This window comes from Leiobunum rupestre, chromosome 5, assembly GCF_980474605.1.
Source record: "Leiobunum rupestre chromosome 5, qqLeiRupe1.1.hap1, whole genome shotgun sequence".
Taxonomy (NCBI): Eukaryota; Metazoa; Arthropoda; class Arachnida; order Opiliones; family Sclerosomatidae; genus Leiobunum; species Leiobunum rupestre.
Window position 1 is genome coordinate 15,680,215 of NC_143388.1, and position 19,780 is coordinate 15,699,994.

The window sequence follows — 19,780 nt, forward strand, 5'->3', positions numbered from 1 at the left end:
AAGGAATTTTTTTCGATATTTCTGGAAATCGAGAAATACAGGAAATCCAAAGAAATATTGGAAATCTAAAGAAATAAACCGAAATATTTCAGATTTTTCGGGAAATCGAGAAATACAAAGAACTATTGGATATCTCGAGAAATAGAAAGAAATAAGGGAAATCTAGATAAATAAACGGAAATATTTTCGATATTTCTGGAAATCGAGAAATATTGGAAATCTAGAGAAATAAACGGAAATATGTTCGATATTTCTGGAAATCTAGAAACATCGGAAATATTTAAGAAATATCAGAAATATTTTGAAAACAGAAATCTGGTGTACAATTGTTTTCGAAGTGGCGAGCACCCAACTCGAAACCCTGCTTTTAAATAATCTAACCCCACTTGACGAATTTCTAGCTAATTTTTTGTCTTTATATCTGCGTCCTCAAAGGAAAACGAAGCTTTTGAGCAGAGTTTAGTTAAGCCTCTTATGATCGAGAAATTTGGAAACAGGAATTTCCCTGACCCGACAGCGTTAAAGGGATTAAAATTTACACGATAGAAAGAATTCTTTCGGCTGTTTAATTTGCCACATATTTACGTGACACATTCCTCAACAATTTTATTTTATTAAATTGATATGGAGATTTTTTATTTCAGACTTGGATTATTAAAGTTAACATTTTAAGTGTTTACGTTTAATTGAATTTACATCAAAGTACTCTCCAAAAATACTAAAAAAATTCGGTCTATAGCTGAAACCAAGGGTAGAATTCAGTATGTAAAACTTAGTCTACTTTCCTGTAAACTAGCAGGTAACGTTGATATTAGTAATTTTACATTTTGTGTTTTTCAACTGCCTTTTTACACAATCCTAAGGATTTGTGTGTATTAGTTTCACGTACAGTGTAGCCGATGCCGATGCCGCCGTCTCGCCAATATCTCTTCAACGGTTAGGGCTAGAAGAGTCAATGATATCTCGTTCGAGTGTACGTATCTCGCCATTGATAGCCTTTCATAAATTTTTGAAATCGAAGCCCAAGAAATTGGGCATTTTCCCAATTTACCGTTTTCGGAAGTTTGGCTTTGTGTGGTTGATATTTTGTTAAAAATTATATTGGATAGGTTAGGATTCAGCGGAACTATCCCTTCGGTCATATCTGTAAATATTAATGTTAAGTATGGTTTTCGGGGTAATTTAAGGGACCCCAATATTCGCGGTTTTATATTTTCGCCCTAAAGTCTACATAACGTTCCTTAATTTAAGTCCGATTTTCATGAAAGTTATATTTTTGAATAGCTAGAATTGCAATAACGTTGCTTAATTTTAATTCTAAGTAAGGTTTATTGGACAGCGTATACGGACCCCCGCAACTTCCGACATTGTAAATCGGCGTGCTTATAGAGGTCTACCCGCGAGTTTCCCTCTCGCATTTTTCAAGGCCGTTCGCGCCGCGCTTTCAATGTATGTACAGAAGTATAAATAAGTGTGACACTCAACGTTTGCGCAGAAGTAACAAATAAGTGTGACACTCAACGTGTGACCAGAAGTAAACAATAAGAGTGACACTCAACGTGTGACCATAAGTAACAAATAAATGTGATACTCAACGTCTGACCAGAATTAAAAAATAAGTGTGACCACAGAAGTAACAAATAAGTGTAAGTGCAAATAAGTATGGCCCTGGATATATATTGGTTTTGTCACCGGCGTTGCAGGTTGCTGTGTATAGCTCAAACAAACTTAACACATCAGGAGGATTGTGTGTATTCTGACCGTCGTACGTCTTGTTAATTTCGTTATAGGGAGCTAAAAGTTCCTATTGAAAAAGAAGTTCTACCCAACATGGTGGCCAGAGCCAAAGCTACGGAGTATTAGTTCCCAATACTTAATTAAATTTAATCTTTGAGTTTGTTACTCATGGAACAACTTAACAGTTATCTTATTTGGATAGGTGTTAATCACGTAAAATGTAGACAAGATGGCGGCCATGGCTCTAAGGCCGGGCGTTATGGATGAAAAGGTAATGGCACTAGCCTTCTACCATAGATAAAATTACAATTAAAACGTTGGTTTTAAAATGAGCTCGGAATTTCTTTTATCCATAACCGAAAATTATCCGAATAAAGTATTTTTTGCATATTAAATCATTTTATAACCGAAATTTTTATGAATTATCGAAATTTTGGCTGTTAATTTATCTGTTCCGCCAAGTTCTAATCACAATTAGCTTTTGACAGAAATGTCAAATTGTCATTTCCATAAAAGAACGTGTTCTTCTTGTTTATGTTTTTTTTGCTCCACTTTCGCAATGCTTGCCGAGATCTCCCGCTAAAGAGAGCTAGTGATTTCGTCCATAGGCTTGACCACACTATTTCAAGAACAAGTTGGTCAGGCGTAGCGAATTTCTGGAAAAGCTTATTAGTCGATACTCCATAAAAAAATAAAGTTCACACTTCCTTTAATTTTTTAAAAAGTAATTTTTTTTTATGATGGCTTTACCAAGAATCCATAATGAATTCTCGTACTTATACCACACTTTCTGGTTAAGGGTTTAAAAAAAACATTAATACTTTTTACACCGTAACTACCTATCGGGGATATTGCTGTAAGCTTTAGAGAAAAAGGCTGAAGTCCATTTGGAAAACAGCAAATTAAATTGCTATTTCTCCTTCGGGAAATAGCAATTACCACAACCGAGGAAAACTTTACATTTGGCGAGCAGAATTCCATTTTGAGAGGCTGGTTTGAGAAGCTTTCCGAGACTTGCATTTTTAAAATAACCCTCAAAGCCTAAAGGTAGCGGAGGGAATTTAACTCGAAGAGATGGAAAAACATTTTTATTTCGTGCCGCAATAACAGACAAAATCTCAACTGGGAAGTAACGCTGTTCCTCGGATGCGACGAACTCTTCTCTATCCCATTTCGAATCAAGTCCCTTAATGTTTTACGGGAAAATGTTTCTTTACTGTTTCCAGTGGTCTATGGTCTAGCCAGGTATACCGGTGTAAATGCATTCATAAGTCAATAGTACACTCTTTCGCGGGGAAAGTATGACCATTGAATTGGGAATAATACTGCTAGAATTACATTTACGATTTCGGTTGCCATAATTACGCGGGACCTGTTCTGAGAAGACTGTACGAAATTCATCTTTATAATTAGACGGTAGAGCCATCTATATTTTGTAAAGATATATGGCTAAAAATAAATAATTATTAGCTAACTCACCGTAACTTGTGTTAAAAAGGATCGTGTTGACACATTAAAATTATTTTTAAACATTTTCAAAGGTTTGTTTGTTACGAGAAATCATACATTTCAATTTCGCGTCAGATTCGCGCAAAAATTCAATTGCAATATAGTTTCCACCACTAGAGACAGATGCCGCCACGGTAGAACGATAAAGTTGATAAAGTTTCCTTATTGAAAGAAATTGGTCCCGTGCCAGCCAGATTTAGTTGTTCCTCTATTTATTCCCAACTCAATTAGTATGACAGTTTGGTTAAACGATATTATCGATTGGAAGGTCGCTGGATCACTGGGGTGGCGGAGTGGTTAGCAGCAAGAGGAGCGAGGTTCCATCCAAGCTTGTGGCACTGGGTGAAAACTCGGAACAACTCCTTCTGTGTTGGGTTTGCAAGCTTTCCTCCCATTTGTTAAAGGGGGTTTTCCCCTAGCTCTTCGGGCGTTCTGATTTTGTAGTTTATTATTAATATATCTAGCTATGAATATCCAACCCTACGATATAGCCCTTCTATCATGTCGATTTGATTTGGTTGGCTACTTTCGAGACCTGTGAAGCGTTTTCAGCCAATCAGGAGACTGAAGGAAATGACGGCATGCTCCTCACTCGGTCGGAGCAGATGTGTTGATCACGTGACTAGATAAGCCCAACCCAAATTTTAGCGGGAGGTTAGAGAGGCTATTGCTATTGTATATTCATAGCTAGATATATTCATGGTTTATAAAGAAAATATTTAGTTAGCAATTTTAAACATGGTGATTATTGGGGTGTTCATACTTTCCACGAAGAGGCTATTATAGACTTCTGGTTGGACTTAATACTTTTTTTTCATCAATGCTTGCAGTCGCGTTGGTTTTGCTATAGTGAACACCAGTCTGTAGATTTTCCACATGGCGGTTTTCGAAGCTGTCTAACTTCTAATAATGAACTTCTGTCATCGTGCACGTTATAATTTCATCCATTTGTACTGCCCATACGCGTTTTATCTCGAAGTGCTCAGAGTAGATTTACCTTTAACGATGCAACGACGGTATACGTAACGGTAGAAAATGGTATACGAACGCTCAAAACACTATTTCCAGAGATTAAATGGCCCGTCATTTTTATTCGCTCTCTCGTTATATTTGATTTAAGGAATTTATCTAGTCATTTTTTATTTATAAAAACGAAATACAAACCAAACGCTATAAATAAATATAAATGGATTTTTAAGATTTAAAAAACCAGAACTGGCTGTATAGAAAATAAAAAAATCGTTTTTTTTTCTTTCGGGAAATGGGTACGCCCCGAAGAATATTATAAATATCTTACAAGTGAAGACTCAATTTTCGCATGCAAACTCTTTTTGCAAACTTTACACAAGTTTTGATATTTTCAGAAATAGCCAATAGTTTGTAAATCAGATACTAATTTGCGCAAGATTTTTGCAAAATTTTATCAGATATTGATAATTTCAATTCTATTTACCTCAGATATCATAGTTTGCAAAAATATACTATTTTGCGCAAGGTTTTTGCAAACTTTTCACGATTATTGGTGTTTTCAATTATATATACCTCAGATATCATAGTTTGCAAAAATATACTATTTTGCGCAAGGTTTTTTGCAAACTATGATATCTGAGGTATATGTATATATAATTGAAAACACCAATAATCGTGAAAAGTTTGCAAAAACCTTGCGCAAAATAGTATATTTTTGCAAACTATTGGCTATTTCTGAAAATATCAAAGCTTTCGCTAAGTTTGCAAAAAGAGTTTGCATGCGAAAATTAGTATGTCCCATTTGTTTGAAACGTAAGGGCGGACATCCAAAAATTTATTTCACGTTCTAATTTTGCACCGCTTTAGACTTAAAAGCACCTTGGCAATTTAAAGGGCTTTAGAATCGTTTAAAAAATTTCGGTCCGAATTTCAGCTAGCTCCTCCCTTTTCGTAACTCGTGATAGCAGAGTTATCCAAACGATTTTTTGGCCATTTAAAGGTGGTAAATTATAAATCGAAAAATCGTCTGTTAGTATGCGTTAAGGATTGTTTTTAACGTAACAAGTGCCAATTACTCTAACGTTTATTAAAACTGGTGGCAAAAATTATCGATTTCAACTACTGACACCAGCTGGCAGTACATTTGTCCTTTTCGAGAAAAGCTTTTGTTTGGTTCCGCCCACGCAGTTTTTATTAGTGCTTTCACTTATAGTTTTTGTTTTCGCTTTAACTTCTGTTTTCCGTATATATTTGATTGTTTAAGACCTATAATACAAAAGGTTGGTTTTTGTCTTTAAAATATTTTCTAACACGTATATATTTTACGTTTTGTGAGTGTTCCAATAATTGTTAATTTTGTATTTTCTATTTCTCATTTTTGTTGCTTTGTTAATTTAATAACGGTTTTGGTCTAAAGCTGGTCCTTTGTTCTATTGATATTTCAAATTTGTTTAAGGCAATAACATTTGTAATATTTATTTTAATTATAATAAAAAATATTCTACCGGTCGGGATAAGACTGGGATTACGTTTTTAGGAGGACGCTCTGAATTTGGCGGTATATCATTGAGGGCCGTGTCCAGTAGTTAAAGGGGAACGGTCAAACTTTAACCAGTTAAATAGCCCTATAGCTAAAACTAAAATTTATGGCAAAAACCGCATAAACAAATATTAAGTAGTTAATTTTAATAAAATAAAGAAATTTCGGGAAATTGAAAAGCGCGCGTCCGCCGCGACACCTGGTGAGAAATCGGTGAGATAGAAAAACCACAAAGAAGCGCGCGCTGCTGAAGACTCGAAAAATTTATTTTGCCCGCGCGGCGCGTTCCAGTTATACGAGACCTAAGCCTAAATGTCGCGATTTTAAAAGTTAGGATAGTTCGCAAATCGCTCACTAAGGTGCTGCTGGCGCTGGCGATAAATCCTAAGATGGCGGCGAAAATTCAAACCCAAATACTTGGCGTTATTTTGCGTTTCAACTTTTTAGTCCAAAAACTATTTTTTCAAGACAAAAACGTACGTGTAAGTATATTGAACGTCTTGTTTATCTTTGATATGCAAATAAGGCGATATTTGGAAAAGCTCGGCCGTTCCCCTTTAAGACGAGAGGTATATTTTGGCTTGCCAACTTGTTTTCTTTAAGCTCCTCTGTAGAAAAATCTACGCCCCTGCGTAAATAATCTTAGGAAATAACAAACGCTAATACTCTACAAACATTAAAAGGAGCCGCTAGTCTCATTTTCTTTATTACAGGGGAGATTTAATATCATTAAATTTTAACAGGACCAAATGGCGCACCTGAGTTCGTCCTGAATAATAGCCTGTTTGAAGAAGATAAGGCTGCAGATGTAAAGTTTCTCAAATAAAATAGCTTGTGTCCTAAAACAAGATGTAACGGACATTTAAGTACACACAATTCCCTCAAATTTCAAATATTAAATTTGAACCAATTTTCAATCATGTTGTACATCAAACGTTCTTTAATAACTCTAGAGTAATTTGGTCGAAAATGAGCGTTTTCTCAACCAGCCTTTATATTAACAAGATCTAAAATTAATTAACATTTATCAAATATGAGTTATTATTTACCAAAGAGAAAAATAAATTAACATTTATCGAATATGAGTTATTATTTACCAAAGAGAAAAATAAATTAACATTTATCAAATATGAGTTATTATTTACCAAAGAGAAAAATTAATTAACATTTATCAAATATGAGTTATTATTTACCAAAGAGAAAAATTAATTACCATTTATCAAATATGAGTTATTATTTACCAAAGAGAAAAATTAATTACCATTTATCAAATATGAGTTATTATTTACCAAAGAGAAAAATTAATTACCATTTATCAAATATGAGTTATTATTTACCAAAGAGAAAAATTAATTATAATAATATCATGAATTGAACCGGACTATAATGACAAGCTAATGTTTTATAATTCATAATAAAAACGTCTCTTTTGCTAGAGAGTTCTTATTTTAACCTTTAGACCTTCACTGAACAAACTTTTTTGCGTATTTAGTTGTAGAGATAGAAGGCGTGTGTTTCTTAATCTTCAATTGGTACTAAATTCTCATTTCAAAACGAAAGTTGACAAAAAGCACTAAAATATGCAAATGACCAACTTCTTGTGCTACGATTTTTTTTAAACATTATTGGGCTACAGAGGGTTTTATGCTGACAAACCTGTCGATAGTTACGACGGCGGCGGCGACAACGGCGGCGGCGGCAACTTACCAAATGAAAATAATACACACAAATCCCCATTTGGAATTGTGCAAAAAAGGATAGAGAGAGAAAGAGAGAGAAATGAGTTTTTATCCGGAAAATGGTTCGTTTGTTTTTCCGAGAGAAAATTTTCAATTAGGGAAATGAGTTCCAACGAGTGGAATTCTGGGAAATATAATCAATTTCTCAAAATGTCTGACTTGAGAGTCGAAAGGAAACCAAACGACCTCAGTTCGATAAAATGCATTAATTTGATTTCTGCTTTTTAACTAACGCCGACTTAATAACCCCTTATTCTATTTCCCGTTAAAAAAAAAACAATAATTTAACGCAAACTTTCGGTAATAATGTATCCATTGATTTATTTCAAATAAAGTTCCATTACGTATCCGGTTACAAAATGACCTGGATGTTTCAGTCAAACAACGTTACCCTTGTAAATTGATAACTTTCCATTTTAAAGGGGAACGGTCAAGCTTTATCCTGTTAAATAGTCCTATAGCCCGTTAAAAACTAAAATTTATGGTGAAAACCGCATCCAAAAATATTAAGTGGTTTATTTTTAATAAAATGAAGAAATTTCGGTAAATTGAAAAGCGCGCGTCCGCTGCGACACCTGGTGAAAAATTGATGAGACAGAAAAACAACATAAAAGCGCGCGCTGCTGAGTTTCGCGTTCCAGTTATACGAGACCTAAGCCTAAATTGCGCGATTTTAAAAGTTAGGATAGTTCGCAAATCGCTCGCTAATTTGCTGCTGGTGCTGGCGATACACCTTAAGATGGCGGCGAAAATTCAAACCGAAATACTTGGCGTTATTTTGCGTTTCAACTTTTTGGGCCAAAAACAATTTTTTCAAGACAAAATAAGGTACGTGTAAGTATATTGAACGTATTGTTGATCTTTTGATATGCAAATAAGGCGATATTTGGAAAAGCTTGGCCGTGCCCCTTTAAATTCAAAATGTAATATTATGTAATTAATATCTGTAATCATAACAGTGTTTAAATTCAAAACCTAATATCAAGAATGTATTATAAAATTATGAAAAAGGGATACAAATTATTGCGTCAGTTAAAATACTTTTTTATTACATAATTAAGATATTCATATAATAAAAGCAATGGCACTGACACTGCCGAAACTAGTCAACTGCTTTTATTATATGAATATCTTAATTATGTAATAAAAAAAGTTTTTTAACTTACGCAATAATTCGTATCCCTTTTTCATAATTATATTATCTGTTAGCGTAAAGATAGAACAAATAAAACTGTTTTAAATCATGAATGTATTTATTTATATTTATAGAGAATTACTATGTTGAGATTATACGCGGTAATCAAAGTTTAATGGGAGAAAAGCTAAGCAACGATTTCAATTAGGCATTATCCCTAAGTATAAACAAACGTTTATAAAATACTTCTTGTGAGTTAAATAGCCACCTATAAGCGTCCGCAAGGGGGGAATAAACCGGGAAAATTCCCCCCCTTGATGAACTATGATTGCATTAATAAAAATAATTGATCCCCCTTAGACTATTTATAAGAATGTCTAGAAAGAATCCATCTAGGAAATAATAATTAAACGTGCATCTTATCAAGTTCAGCCTTGATCGATTAAATACGATTAAATAATGATTAGATCGAGTTAGTGATTAAGCCGATTAAATCACGATTAAGATTGTTAAATCACGAATCAGATGATTAAATTACGATTAAGATTATAAAATCATGATTAAGATTATAAAATCATGATTAAGATTATAAAATCATGATTAAGATTATAAAATCATGATTAAGATTATAAAATCATGATTAAGATTATAAAATCATGATTAAGATTATAAAATCATGATTAAGATTATAAAATCATGATTAAGATTATAAAATCATGATTAAGCTGATTAAATCACAAGTAAGCTGATTAGATCGTGATTAAACAGATTAACTTGTGATTAAACAGATTAACTTGTGATGAAACAGATTAACTTGTGATTAAATAGATGAGCTTGTGATTAAACAGATGAACTTGGGATTAAACAGATTAAATTGTGATTAAAGAGTTTAACTTGTGATTAACAGACTAACTTGTGATTAAATCAAGATTAACGAGATTAGATCATGATTAAAGAGATTAGATCGTGATTAAACAGATTAAAATATTAAATTGGATTAAAAATTTTATCGCGATTAACATGATTTAATATATTTAATCCGATTAAGTATGTAGCCGAAAGATAAGTGATCTGCCCCTCAGTAAAATGTAGAAACAAAACTTGCGTAAGTATATTTACTGATTTATAAAGACTATAGTTTTTCAAACGAAATATCTGTATCGAATGTATTAATTTTTGTGTAGATATAAATACTTCTCTCGGTAGAGGTATATCATATACTTCTGATATAAATAAATAGTATATTAAAATATATTAGAAGACTACTGGTTTTTATTGTAATTTTTTGTGAATAAATTATGATTATTATTTGAGTTTAAAGTAAAGTTGTCACAGATATGTTCGTATTTTTGGCAAAATAGATATCCTTTGTTTAATTTGGGAAATAAAAAATAATATCTTTTTAAAGGATTCGTTTCCGGACCTAAAACTTGCAGGTGTGGGTTTCTACAACTTTTTTTATCCACAGCTGGTCAGGAAATGACCCATGGTTTCTTAAAAATGACCGACTGGCCTGCTCTTTAAAAATGACGCTTAAGCCACAATAACGTCCGTGAAATTCCCGAACGAGCTCAGGAAAACATTTTCTTGCATTCCAAGAATAACCACGTAAAAAAGAATTTATTTTCTATTAGGATACATTAACTTTTTTAATTTTTAAATTGATTAGTAACGTATGAATTAAAATAAAACTTATAGGAAAAACCAAAAATTATATTAAAATGCATTTAAATTAGGATTATTTATTGAAACAAAATATGAAATAAAATATAATTCAATTCAATCGTTGTTTATTTCCAACATGTTTTAAAACACTTTTCATAGAGTTACAGGTTTTGTTATATAAATATATTTTTTATATTTTACATTAACTTAATTTCTCGTTAGCAAAGGTTGTCTGTCAAACCTAACGTTATACAATTTTAAAAGCCATTCAGAACAAATTGTTTTCGTCATTTAAAATCATTATTTTCGCAATAATTTACATGTTTCTCAATACGCGATTTATAATGTAATATAATATAATTATAATGTAATGTAGTCTAGTATAGTGTTATGTAATGAAATGTAATGCAGTTTAGTGTCGGGTAATGTAATGTTATTTAATAATTATTTAATAATATATAATTTTGTAACTAAAATGTGTTTAACAGTCTTAAATTTAAATTCCACAATTACAAAATCATCTATATCAGTAGTAGCAACATTTCTGATTGTATAAATTGTATAATTCTGATAACTACCCCTTAGACTTGTGTAATCAGTACCTTAACTCCTATAAAAATAATATAATGGCACGCTTAAAAGAAATTGACATTAATACGTAACCGAATCGCTCATTTTTATTTAATCTTTTAACTTTAAAAAAAATTAAATACTTAACGTAAGTAAAACATGACAAACAAATATGTAAAAAGTTTGTGCAATTTTTTGTAACAATATAAAAAAACAATATAACAAACTTAACCTCTGTATAAATTTTAAAGTTTGATAATTAATATTAACAGAGACTGATAAAATATCTATTATGACAGAAATATCCATCTATGCCATAAAACTGAAACGCGAATTTCTTACCATTTCACAGTTGAAAATTTACAGCATGTATTACTCCGCCAATTGATTTACTTTAAAGTAAATAGTAATAATAGCAAAAGTAACATAATCATCTAAGTAAGACATACATTTTTTTACTACATCCTTTCTTCACAAAAAAATTCTAAAAAGCGCCCCTCGGTAGCGGCGCCAAGTACTAATCTAACCCAACTTCCGCTAACTTGATATTCCGGGAATTTGGCGCGAGATTTTGAATACCACAATTTTATAGACTTATATACTTCCGCTATTACTGGCTTGCGCACTTTTTTCAGGCAATCTTATTATTCGTAGCATGATTGCGTACACGTCAATAATTTCGAGCAAATGTTTGGGACGTACGATATTTTCAATAGTTCATTTTATAAAATAAAACGTGGTCTTGGCAAGACCGTCTTGCCCAACTTGTTAAAATGTTGCTCTTACGTCACAAGACACAGCTTTATTAGTATATTTGGCGCACGAGCGATTTGCACGCGCACTCCTTCTTGTTTTATAAAAATAACTATTCGATTTTTTTTGGCTGAAAACCAGTTTAAACTCTAACACAGAAGTTTTAAATCGGTTAAACTTTACTTTAAGTGTTATTAAATTTCAATCGGTGTTATTAAAATAATTTATTTAACAAGTTTAACGTTAGAATTTCATACAAAATTCAAATTTACCGCCAGTTTAGAGGCTTACGATATTTCTTGATGAAATCGATATTATTTTTACTCTGGTACGATAATTGGATTTTTAGAACCTGGCAACGCTAGCAGAGAGGTCCCTGGGGGTAGATTAATAACTCTCTGGTTATCCTCAATTAATACCGCGAGATATCTATCTATTACAGGCGCGTGCGGGAATTATCAGAACGTGGCTATGATAAATTATTAAATATTATAAAGCGAGAGTTACAAAGCTTACAATCGTGGACGCCCGAACTTAATGGCATCTGTTTCGGAAGCGGATCGAATCCGCGCTTCCAAAGTGTTATATTATGTTTATTAAGACGTTTATTAATCAAGTTTCCAATACGTATTATTCTAACGCGAAACAGCGACACTGCGCGGACGCCCACCGAAATTATTCCACCGTGGAAATTTTATTACCAATATGATAAATCCAGTATAATCTTAGAAAGTGCTCAATTTTACAACTTCGAGATAAAATAATAACAGAGATTCATGCGAGACTGCCTAAGTCAGATTATTATTATTATTACTATACAGGGTGTCTTCATTTGATCGGCCCAGGCATTTTTCTCAAAAACTATACCTAGAAATGTGAAATTTTCAGTATTTACTCTCTCGGGGGAGATCGTTGTTATTTTTTCACGGTTTTAGAATTTGTAGTTTTTGAACGCTAGGTGGTAGACGAAAAGTTTCAACGAGTAAGTTGTAGAGCATACTCGAAAACCTTTAATGGAGTGGGTATGGTCAAAATCGTACATTTTGTCACTGAAATAATAGGTCATGAAAAATAACAAGTTGGTACTACCCAAATGTTTTTACGCCTCATGTTATTGTAATGATTGTCTGTGAAAAATGAACATGTTTTGAGCCAAATCATTGTTTTACCTTTACAAATTAAGTGTTAGAACAAGTGCCATTTTATAAGGAATTACAGTAGGACCCCGCACACGTTCTCTAGGGAGAAAATTAGAGTTATTAAATTACCGTAATTTAGGAAATCAGTAAATTACGCGGTAATTTACCGTGTTGAGGTAAATTACCATAATTTTCTTTTTAATTTTCTCCTTAAAACAAGGAATACAAAGAAGAAACGCTTTTGTTTGGTATTATACATTTTATAAATTACCACAATAGGTTATAAATGCCTAAAAAGGTTCAATTATCTTCATTTTGAGATACATTATCAGTATCATCATATTCCTCGGGGTACTCACTATCGTTTTCATCATCGTCAGATTCATCGATAGTTAATTGAACCGGTATAAACAGGGCTAGACATAAGCATTCTTCATATTAAACGTATCAAACTATTCTAACACGGCCTTCGACTCCTTGAAAATTCGCAACCAAAACGAATCTAGGTGGCGCAGCGGTGCCTAACTCTTCGAGTTAGTGCGTTACGCGGTTTACGCCTATGATCTAGTGTTTTCTGGAGTGAAATTACATTATTAAACGATGCAAAAATACACTAAAACGCGAATAACGTTAGGTTTTGAGTTTTGTAATCTTGTGCGACGTATTTTAGGTACATTTTAGCCCGAAAGATCAAAGAAAATTGAGAAACAGTGAAACACGAATACAAAATTACCAGGGTAATTGCCATTTTCGTAATTTACTTAAAAAAATTGTAAATTACTGTTACCAGGGTAATTTACCGCGTAAATAGGTGATTATGAAAAATATCGGTGGTCACGTGATTTGGTTAAGTACTAGCAAGTTGAAAGTATCAAAATTGGCCCTTTTTGTAAATTCGTCTGGCTAGTTGGGCAAGGGTTAGCGAGATTTCTATTATTTCATTGTTCAATTTTTCCTTTTTCGTTTTGAGAGAAGTTTGCAAAGTCGTTAAATTAAGGTAATTGATTTATTAAATGAAATATTTTTAAATTCTATCCAAATTGATTTTAATTCATTTTCAGGAATAATGGAAACATGTATGTAAATATAACCTTGTGTCTTCTATTAAAATTGGGCTTGTTTCTTTATCAATACTTGGTCTAGAACTATAAGAAATAAAAAAAATATATAATAAATTTGTTAACTTTATATATTTTAAATAATTTTAAAAAATACTAACTTTTCAAACAATCAATCCATGGTTGGTGCTTTTTACTAAACGCGGACGGCCGCGGGCCTCAGTAGGTGCAGACGAATTTAAGCAGCCGACGCTTTGTCAAAAAATAACCAACTCCCGTGAGCCTCTGCGCGCAATTCTTTTTCATAATCACCTATTACCAGGGTAAATTACCGATTCGTATCTCTGGACAAAATGTTGCTGTTTTTTATTAAACAAGAAAAAGTAGTTTTTAGGGTCTACAAAATGTCTAATTTATGCCAACTGAATTTCCGAAAGCTTTTTTTTGCACTTCTGATTCGTTTGAAATGTGGGTCCGTTTTAGTAAAATTTCACTAACACTTAATTTGAAAAGTGTTAGAACAAGTGTAATTTTATAAGGAATTACACACATGGTTATTCTGGCGGTTAAATGGGCCGTCCCTTCCAAAGGAACACTCGTCGGACGCCATCTTCAAACGGAGGAAATCTTCGTTGGCATCCGCCATGGTACTGAACCAGTTACCGAAATCCAACCTCAGGCGCTGATCACCATCGTGAAGTGCTTGGTGGAGCGTGGCACGAAATGGGCGAAATTTATGGTGGTTAAGGACACTCCAGACATAATATTTTGACAAGTTCAAATCGGAGCATGCCATTCTTATACTTACTCGAGGGTAAGCGACAAAGTAGGCGATGACTGTGTCTTCCATATAAGTGTTATTACGTCCATGTCCGCGGAATCTGGGATTCACATTGCCGTCTCCTTCGAAGTAAGTAACAGCTCGGAGATTCATACATTTTTTACCGGATTACGTAAAGTTAATGTTCTTCAAACAAAGCGGTGGCACTTTAAATACTAAAACGGACCCACATTTTAAACGAATCAGAAGTGCAAAAATAAAGCTTTGGGAAATTCAGTTGGCATAAATTAGACATTTTGTAGACCCTAAAAACTACTTTTTCTTGTTTAATAAAAAACACCAACTTTTGGTCCCTAGAAAACGTGTGCGGGGTCCTACTGTAATTCCTTATAAAATTGCACTTGTTCTAACACTTAAATTGTAAAAGTAAAACAATGATTTGGCTCAAAACATGTTCATTTTTCACAGACAATCATTATAATAACATGAAGCGTAAAAACATTTGGGTAGTACCAACTTGTTATTTTTCATGACCTATTATTTCAGTGACAAAATGTACGATTTTGACCACACGTACTGCATTAAAGGTGTTCGAGTATGCTCTACAACCATGGACTAATTAATTAGTCCATGCTACAACTTACTCATTGAAACTTTTCGTCTACCACCTAGCGTTCAAAAACTACAAATTCTAAAACCGTGAAAAATTTCACGATTTTTCTGAAATTCACAAATAACAACGGTCTCCACCGAGAGAGTACATACTGAAATTTTTACATTTCTAGAAGGTATGGTATTTGAGAAAAATGCCTGAGCCGATCAAATGAAGACACCCTTTATATGTTCAGTCCCAACTTACACCAAATATTCAGCGGAAAATTCAAAGTTGAACCCAAAACTCAAAATATAAATAACGCTGGGCGTTATTATGACATAGTCTGCGAGATACGTGAAAGTTGAAATTCCCATTGCTGGGTAGTAAATTTCCCACGAATTCCCATACCCTATTTAGCCCCGCCCACAACGAAAACTCAACGGAAAACATGATCTAATTTTCAAAAGTTTTGGAAAATGAACTTTTTAAAATTAAGTTTTATTTGAAATTACACTTATTAAACATTTTTGTTGGTCGGTCTATGCATCGATCGATTGTAGCATTAGGAGGCGCCTACTTTATATTATTTTAAAAATCGCAAGATTCACTATGATAATAATAATACAATAATAATAATCAGCTAGGCTAATACACAAGGCACCACCTTAGGCCTAAGTCATCGAACGGCTTTTAAAGCCCTTAATTCAGGTGGCCGAGTTACAATGAGTAGGAGGGTGGTGGCAAGCCCTTCATGCTACGCGAGCCAACAGCTCCCTACACTAACTATTACCGTTAACCTCTACAATTTTTTATGGAAGGGAAACCGAAGAGCTCGAGGGAAAATCCCTTAAACCAGTGGGGAGAGAACTTCCAAACTCAACGCAGAAGGAGTTTTCACCCAGTGCCACAAGCTGCGATCGAACCCGGCTCCTCTTGTTGCGAGGTTTAAAGTGCTAACCACTCTGCCACCCCACATATTACACTGCTCTAGAAGATTTTGAGTTTTCTATTGATAGACCCCTAAAATTCCCACAATATGGGAAATTTCCCACAATCTGACAACACTGCGTCGAAGTGCATGCAAGTTTGCCAGAAATTCTGACGAAGGAATTCCTAAAGTGGTTCCTTGCCGCATTTTTTAAAGAATTCACGTAAAAAAATGAGATTGGCCTCCAAATTATCGATTTTATAGTACGCCAATAATGAATTCTCAAAAAAAGGTTCTATATAGTACGCGCTTAAAATTATAATATTTCCCAAAAATTCCCTCATTTTATCAATGCCCTTTCAAATTAACAAAAAAACCGAACACGACAGCAACGAAACCAGACAGGCGTGTCATAGAGAAAGAAGGAAGGGGACACCGTAAACTCGACGGCAGAGAGAAGCTCGTACATTAACGCGCATCGCCGTTGCGCATGAGACCGCGTGACGTCATAATATTTGGGAATTTGAAACTTTCCCACAATGAAAGAGACAACTGTGGTTCTGCCACGTGCCAGGGCCGTCTTAAGGCATGGGCTAAGTGGGCTACAGCCCAGGGCCTCCAGCCAGTTTGGGGGCCCCGGAAAGGCCATCCATACCGCCTCTACTCTAGGGATAAGGGATTAGTTAATTAAATATTATTTATACTCATTTAAAATTATGTATCTTTTAGTTACGTTTAAAGTAATTTGACTCATCGCCACATCGCGCATCATACGGTACTAACAATTTCTAAAACCTAACAGCGAGTCACTGTCAGTAAAAATCTTATTGTCAGTAGGCCTATGTTATACTTTTGAATTTAAAAGTTTTGGTTTGATTATTGTGTAGTTGAATTTAGACAACGGACATACAAAAGCTGACCGTTGGGGATTGCAAAGGTCTTAAGAAATAATTTAGCCCATGGCCCCAAAAGGTCTTAAGACGGCCCTGCCACGTGCCTTTAGGTAGTAAGTTTTTAATTAAAACGGTTTACCACAAAAAGTGCCGCTATAAAAATTGCAATAGCAACACTAGATATACTAGTCAAGAAATTCAATTTATACCATTACAAACATAATAATGCTGATACACATGAGTTAAACGAACTCTACCAATAGAGTAATATCGGCGTGACGTATGTCGACGTCATCCATGCTTTTTCCTAGAGATAAAAAACTGCCCTCAAAATGGCGGCCATAGCCCAAAGCTACAGACCGATACTACTCTATAGCTCTATGCCATTTTTTACATTTTTCTAATTTGGTCTTTTTCTTAGGATACACTAGTATCCAAACTTCTAGAGTCATTTCGACAGCCACGTTAACAACAATTCTTAGTCGCCACCATTTTTATTGCACTTAAATTAGAAACTAGTTCTGAAATTATAACTTGTTTTTAGTTCTATATTATGGTTGTGTCCACAAGTCTGACGACCATGTGATTCGTCACGTAATTTTAAATTTTTCGATTACTTCGTTATACGCCGTTCAAAGTTGGACATTCCAATATTGATGAATGTCTGATAATACCTTAATACGTTAAATCTCCTTTGCCATTAAATCCTACTATATTTGTGGAACTAATTCATAATCCGCCAAATCACACAAAAATAAAATTCAACCTTGGCTGCACTGTTAAAAAAAGAAACTTTGTCCATTGGACTGTGGTGATCGATGTGACATTCATTCAAGTTGTCAGATTCTTAACGGTCCGTCACAGCCTTTCGTCTGATTTGTTTCTAGTAAAATTTCCCGAAGACACTCTACATAAATAACACATTAATCTTAAGTCTAAACGGGCAATTGTTTTATCATCAATCGAAAGTTAGTACTCTTTCTAATTAGATTTTATCCATCAAGGTCATTGAAATGAAACCAACGATTTCGCAGGCTCGACGCGCTTCCAATGGGCACGAATTTCCCGCTAAATCGCGGATGTGTAATTCCTCAAGTAATAGTTTTAGAAAATTAGTATGATTAGATGTAGTCCTTGTTCTTATTAAGAATAAATTAATTAATCCTTGGTATTTTTTAAATTTAATTAATTAATCCTTGGTATTATTAAGAATAAATTAATTAATCCTTGGTATTATTAAAATGAATTAATTAATCCTTGGTATAATCAAAAATGTATTTATTTATACTCAGGGAGAATGAATATAATATGTCGAGACTATCGACGGACACTTTGAGGCCCTAACGCCGTCTCGCTAAGGGGGGGAGGAAAAAAGGAGGCGGTCTTATTTTTTGCGTCCTCGCAGCAGCGTTAATCGCGTCGAAAAACGTAATTTTTAGAGCCAATGAGATTGCAGTATTATTTGATTTTATTAAAGCGGAGGAGCATACCGGGGGCCCCAACGGGTGGAATTAGAGAAACGCTAAAAATAATCTCGACATATTCATTCTCCCTGAGTATAAATAAATACATTATTGGTATTAATAACAATTAATTAATTATTTGCACTCTCTAGTACATGTCTCACGCAAATATAAAAATAAATATTTTATACTTCTGTTGTGGAATCAACGTTTTTTTAAATGACTCGAGTTAAGAAAAAGATCAATTATGGAGCTACTACAATGAATTAAAAGTATTTCCTAAAATAAATATCAAAGTAAAGATAACGAATTAATAAAAAGTAGACTAATTCTACACATTTACACTAATCTTCAAAACAATAAATACTAACTTTTCACTACGCAATAGAGGTCGTTTTAAAGATTAAAGTAAAGATAATTTTAATAATAATAATTTCTGTACTACTACATATTAATATTTAGTTTTGTTCAATCAAAAGAATGTTTCCGAGAAAAGTATTTAATTTAATTATTTCGATCTAAGCCTCGGTCACCAAAACCAACCGTTCTTTAAAACTAAGTTTCTGTTTTTTTATGTTTAAAAATGATTTCTCCATTCACACGAAACCAACAGCAAAAATGTTGGCTCGTGTGACTAAAGGCTGGTTCACACGGGCAGTGTTTTCCTGATTTTCTCTATTTTCTCGTTTTACCACCTTTTCCCGTTGTTCTGGCGCACGACTGTATACACGGACAAAATTTAACGGATTTTATCACAGCGAGCGCTGCCGGGGAGTGAGAAATCGGATAACCTTTTTTTGAGGGGTGTTGGGCTCGACCAGTCAGCGAGCGTTATGCCGTCACGTGGTAGACGCAAAAATTCTTAAGCCTACTTTTAAAGAATTTCAAAATCCCGTGACAGCGAAACGCTCGCTGATTAGTCGAGCTCAAAGTGCTTCAGAAAACCGGGAAAAAAAGTAGAGATATTTCAACATTTTTTTCTCCGTTTTCTCGTTTACCGGCAGCGCTGACGGCGGAAAAATCCGTTTAATTTTGTCCGTGTGTACAGTCGTGTTCCCGCGCGCCAGAACACAGAGGTGGGCAAAAAGTTGCGAGCGTTCGGAAAAATGAGCATATAGAGTTTTAAACACGGCTTGCTCAAGTGAGCGAGTACTCAAGGCAAACGAGTTTATTTTCTCTATCTCTAATTGAGAAGCCTCTGGGCGAGCGCCGAATAGTTCGCTCCGGCGTTGATGGCTGACGGCGCGCTGAGGGAGATTCTCCCCTCGACGGGTTAGTTCCCTCACTTTTAAGCGCTCACCGCGCG